This window comes from Durio zibethinus, unplaced genomic scaffold, assembly GCF_047325235.1.
Source record: "Durio zibethinus cultivar Kanyao isolate XHJ-2024 unplaced genomic scaffold, ASM4732523v1 HiC_scaffold_310, whole genome shotgun sequence".
Lineage (NCBI taxonomy): Eukaryota > Viridiplantae > Streptophyta > Magnoliopsida > Malvales > Malvaceae > Durio > Durio zibethinus.
Genome location: NW_028322933.1, coordinates 3,645 through 9,545, shown reverse-complemented (window position 1 = coordinate 9,545; position 5,901 = coordinate 3,645). Strand labels below are relative to the sequence as shown.

Here is a 5,901-nt window from a genome sequence, read left to right as displayed (position 1 = left end):
TATCACTTGCACGCCCTTCCCTCCTTCTCAGAGAGGCACTTGACCCAACCACCTATCATGCCAAAGCGAGGTATAGGTTCCTGACCGATACCCGGTAGCCCTTTTTTACTACGTGAACCCTTTTTTTTGCAAATAAATGGGACGACAAAGATGAGAATGAATGAGAAGGCTTCGGTTGGTGTTGGTGAGTCTCCCTCCCACAAACTTTTATATACGGTGACAGAGAGGGAATCCTGCTTCAACATTAAGATGTTTTGCTTGATCTAGAAAATCTGCGGAGCATTCGGTTAAGAGAACCTTCATCTACCCTCTATCTTCTCGGACTCGTGTGATCGGAAGCTATCCCTTCCTATTCCTCAAACCGAGTCTTGGTTCATATTCGACTACGCTTACTTTCTTTACCAACTGGACTTCTCGCCCTACTTTACTTCTTTTCTTCGCTTTCAGAGGCTTCCTTTAAGGGTACGGGTCATATACTAGGATAGGAGAAGGGGGTTCAAAAGTGGGGTTGGGAAGAGGTGTGTTTTAGGGGTGTTTTCATTTCCTGGCTGAGAGGTGGGTTTTGAGGGTTTGGCTGTTAGGAAGGCAATTCAATTGAATAAAAATGAGAAGGCTGGAAAATAAGTTCCTGCTCAAATCCCTGATTCAATCCATCCGCTATGCCCAGAAGGAAGATCTTTTTCAAGCCCATTTGGTCTGGGGGTCGGGAATGTTTGACTTTCTCTTTGGGATATCGTAGAGGTTAGCGCTTGCTTGACTCCTTTTGGTGTTGTACGTCGTGCTCTGAAAAGGGCAAGCTCAAGCCTTAAGTTAAAGGGAAGCTTCAACCATACTTATTTAGCTAGGTTTCCTCTTATACTGCTAATAGAATAGGCTGACTACTTCGAGTGACTTTTTCTTCGGTATGAAGAAGAGGCCTATCCTGGTTCATTTTTATTCATAAGGGGACTGAGCCTAGGGGGGACGGCGCTAAGCCTAGTTATTCTTAGAAAGCAGAGAACCAAAGGGACTAAGGACGGATACTATAGGTTTCCTACTGTAAAGGTACGAAGGAGCGAACTACTGTGTGTGAGAGGAGTGGAAGGCAGCACCGGACTGACCGGCGGAGGAGAGAAGATAGAATACGCTGAACCATGAAGTTCACGTTTTCCTCACTGAAACAAGTGGATTTCCAGCCATAAGCTGAAAGACTAGCCAGCAAGCAAGGCCAGGTTCCAAAAGTACCCTCTTGATACTATCCCTCGGTTAGAAGATGCTCTACCAACGAGAGAGGAACGGACGACCGTAGGGAAAAAACACCCGACTGAGTTGGAGAGGATAGGAAAAGACTCAACCATCCCTTTCACCCAACCTTCGGAATTCAAGGATAGCCACCCAAGGGAGTGGGGAAGGCATTTTCAACCCGGCTCTTCCTGTCAGTTAGTGGTACTGGCTTTGGATTTGGAGTACTTTTCACCTGTAAAGGATCATCTTATAGTGATTAGGTAACCGGCTTGAATAAAGCACTACTTGGCCCTTAACATCAACTACCTTTATATGAGTAGATGCACAAAGGCCGGTGAGGTGACAGACTCTTCTTTCTTCCAACAACGGTTATTCTGCCTTTCTCTAAGTTCATTTCTGATTCAATCTATTCGATTCCAATTCTCACCCTCGAGTCAGGAGTTGTTGCCCTCCCTAATGTTACTTCCTTTTCCTTCGCTAGCCTTGGGGCTTAGTTGCGTTACTTAATTAAGAGTTCTCCCCCCTTGTCTTTGAGAGCAGTCTAATACCAGTTGATTCATTAGCAATGGTAGCAGGAAGAAATCCACTACGCTTTGAGCCAGTTATTCATTCTTTAAGGCTTTTTGCCGGGTAAGATGCTAAGAGAGAAATGCTTGGGTTTGACTGAGATTGAACTACCTTCCCAGAACCCAGAGCATAGCCTTAGACTGATTCTTCTACCCTTCCCTTCTCCCCTGGGAGAAGTTGAATCTAGCTAATTCGATTTGATCCGATCATCTCTTTCAATCACTGAACACCAACCAAAAGAGGCACTCGCGGCACACAGATCCGTTCGAGTTCGAGTAAGAAAATGAGTCTACCACCGCCTTGTAGTAATTAGTAAGCCGGCAAGAAATTAGAAGTAAGCAGAAGAGAGAGAAGGCTGTTGAGGCTCGAACTTGCAGTAAGGGAAGGGAGAAATTCCGAAACTTGGACCCTTCATATTAAGCAGACTGAAGAAGAGTTGAAGGAGGTTCAGAGGGGTTTGACTGAGGATGCTACTCTGGGTGAGAAAGAAGGAGAATGTTGAAGGCATCTCGAAGAGCTACTTATGGATCAAGAAATGATTTGGGCACAGAAAGCAAAAGTGAACTGGTTAGCAAGGGGTGATCAAAATACAAAATACTTTCATTTGCAAGCGACCAAAGAAGGAATATTCACAGACTTAAAGACATGCAAGGTCAGTGGGTGACGGATGAAACACAATTGATGAAGGGCCTCGACTGGGTATTTTTTTATATAAAAAAGAGTTCAGATCACACAGTAAACAAGGGTAATCTAACTCTGCTGTGAGCCTAGTTTTGAACTCAGTCTTAGTCCGGAAAGTGCTGCTAACTAAGAGACTCATTAAGAGCCTCACTGGCGGATCGGAACGCCTTGCCTACGAAGGAATCGGAATCTCATATTGCCATATTGCCCCTTCTCAGTCAGACTAGTTCGATTTTCACTAATCCGAATCTGAGGAGATGGCTGTGAGGGAAAGCGCTGTCTTTCTTTTTTCTCGTGGGATTCTTAAGAATAATTCATTCATATGCGCACCGCTTCTCAAAGGCGAGGAAGAACCGGCTTCAAGCAAGCGGTGCACTTTAAATCTAAAAAAATCTAAATATAGGATGGTATGGGTGAGAAAGATAAAGAGGAAATCTAGACAAAAGACCTACGTATATCGATGGAATAGGCCAATTTTAGTGCAGTTAGAAAACGTCCCGGCAAGACAGAATGCATCCCAGAAAGGTCAATTACCCTTTCTCTTGTGCCTGCATTCGCTATTCCCATTCCGCGCCTAGATAGCTTTTATGCCTAGCCCCAAAAAGGTGCTTCAGCTACGCTTTGGAATTGAGCTACCCAAGCAGACCAGCCCTTCCCGAGAAGAGTCAAAAGCGAAGGTGTTTCAGTGAGCAAGAAAAAGATTCATGATTTGTGAAACATATTTTTGAAAACTTGAATCCGTCTAGCAAGAAAGAAGACTATAGTCTCATCTCTTAATTATAATTACTTGATCAAGACGATTGAAGACCGGACACTTAATGTCTAGATTGAGATCGAGATTAAGCTACAAGTCATGTAGGTTCACGAGAAGGGCGTTTGTTTCCTACCTCGGATGCTTCTAATGCACATCTTCTTTCATGCCCCATGAGAAAAAAAGTATTTTCTCTATAGAATTGGAAATCGGCTCATGATCGGCCTATGCTCTTTGGGAAGTGTGTTGAGCATTCGACTGATCCTTATCTTCTCCTCCAACCGGAAAGGGGTTTACATTCAATCCAGTGCCATCACACCCACAGTTCATTTTCCTAGGAAAAAAAAATCTTTCTTTTCTCGATGCCGGATCCTTTTTCGATTGGGTATGGTTAGAAAGAATGGAGGCAACCTTTCCGCTCCTTCGTCGTCTAAGATGCTTGCATCACAAAGGGGGAATTCAACTAAGACATACAAGAGGTACAAAGAAAAGAGAACAAGCTAAATAGTCCAACATCATTTTCCAAAGTGATATTCCAAAACAAAGGGTGGAAGAAGAGTCCACATGTTTACTTCAACAAGCCATATATAGACTTGATTCTTCTTTCCCATGTTCACCTTACCGGCCACTTCGTTCACTTGGCTTTAGGCACTCCAAAGGCATAAGAAAGCATATAAGATAGGCTGATCACCAACCAATTCACCAGAGGCTTCTAGAATGTCTTATTTGGCACTTAAAGCCAATCAACGTAGGGAGTCAGAAAACGAAGAAATTGATAGAGAACAATGGACTGTGCCTCCGTTTCACTCCTATCCATGGCAAGTCCCTGAGTAACTTCTCATGCCCGAGGGAAAGCAGGGAAGACTTTGATATCCGACTTTCGGTGGGCTGAAACCTACATTCTTGTGTGTAATGAGTGGCTACTAGTTAGAATGAATTCTTTTCGGTCTTTAAGACCAACTCCTTTTCTAAGCTAAGCTCTTTATTAAACCATAGGGCAGGCAACTGAGTAAGCTAAGCCTAAAAGGTGGACGGAGATGATGACTAAGCCGAATCCCCGGAGCGCTAACTCGAAATTTCCTAGAATAAGGATAGAAAGACTTAGCTAGAACTACTGCCTTCAAGCTTGAGAGACCGAGAACCCCACTTTTGATCTCTAACCCCGTCTATTTTACTTCCTGCTTGACTTGGGAACTAAAGCAGCTTGCCTTGATCAATAACAATAAGCTTTCCTTCTTGCCAGCTATCTTGCCTAAGTCTCTTTCCCTTTTTCTCACTTCCTTAAGTAAGATAATGCTTAAAAACTTTTCCGCTGGCTTTCTTTCTAATGGTACAGCCCAGATAGCCTCCTCCTGCTCTCGTCTATAATCAACTGCTTTCTAGTCTGATGGTCCAGAGGTAGATCGTGCAAAAGAAAAATCCCTTATTGGCTCGCTTGGAGAAGGCACTGGCGCCCAAGGCATTAGATTAGGATTGGCCGGATACTTTCTTACTGTACCGTAAGAGGTAACAGGCTCAGAAGAGTCGTTCCAGGGAAATGAAATAAAAATAAAAAAAGGGCCTCGATGCTCTTAGAAAGGGATCCTTAGGAATGATCACATTGCAGGAACGAAAGTCACTGGAGAATGAAAAGCAGGTGCGATTCAATTAGACTAGAGCTTTTGCTCGAGCTCGAGTAACGTGGGATATCCTGTCTTAAAGACCGAAGGACTCCTTCAACCTCAACCCCAAGTAAAAGAAAAAGAACTTGATTGAACGGGATCTTTCCCCAGCTTTATCACTGTCTTCAAAGAGTCAGGCTAATTCTAAGGATTGCTCACTGGTAAACTCGCTGAAACAAAAAAAAAAAAAAAAAAATTCCAAAAAGAGAAGACATCACTCCAAGGAAAGCAAGGAACCTCGTACTAGACAAACCCACTGGCTGGAAAGGAGAAAGAAAGGAAACAAAAAAAGGCAGGGCGGAAGAATAAAAATCAAGGGAGCCAAGAGCTTCATCCTTCGTGACCACTTAAGCATACGTGGTCAATGAAGGGGCATGCTCAGGGAAGGCAGATTAATTAGTCTTCCTTAATTTAATCTTTAATCTTAATAAAAATAAAAGCACTTACCAAACCAACAACTGCTTTGACAGAATGTGATTCTTTTTTCACTTTCCATATATAGAAATATAAAAAGATATACTAGAAACGACATCTCTTATGTCAATGACACGAAAGGGATATGAAATGAATGGAATTGGGATATGGATGGAATATAATGAAATAGAGCCACTACGAAGAAGTAACGGGGGTTACGAAGGAAACCTCGAGTTCATATTGGCCATGGGTTGAGAACGGGAATTGAACTCTATGAGATCTAATCCCCCGTTGTTCCTCAATAGCTCAGTGGTAGAGCGGTCGGCTGTTAACCGACTCGTCGTAGGTTCGAATCCTACTTGGGGAGATTTGATTCATTCCGAATTAAAGAATTCAGAATGTCAGAATGAAAGGGTTCGCTTTGACCGTTAAGAGTCGCGTTCCCTGCGTCTTTGTTTCTATTGCATTCTATCTCATCGTATCCCATTCTGTTCTGCGCCTTCGAGAAAGTTCAAACAAGAGAAGAGAAGGGCTAGTCTCTTAGCTATCCGAAAGGAAGAAAGCAAAGCAGACCCAGACAAAAAGCTGTTTTCTTTAGCCTTC

At 43.2% G+C, this 5,901-nt stretch overlaps 1 non-coding gene across 1 annotated transcript; it reads left to right on the top strand.

Annotated features, from left to right (window-relative positions):
• Window positions 1-5,593: 5,593 nt before the first annotated feature.
• On the top strand, window positions 5,594-5,665 carry TRNAN-GUU (transfer RNA asparagine (anticodon GUU)). The gene has a single exon. It is a non-coding gene; the product is annotated as a tRNA-Asn (tRNA).
• The last annotated feature ends 236 nt before the right edge of the window (window positions 5,666-5,901 follow it).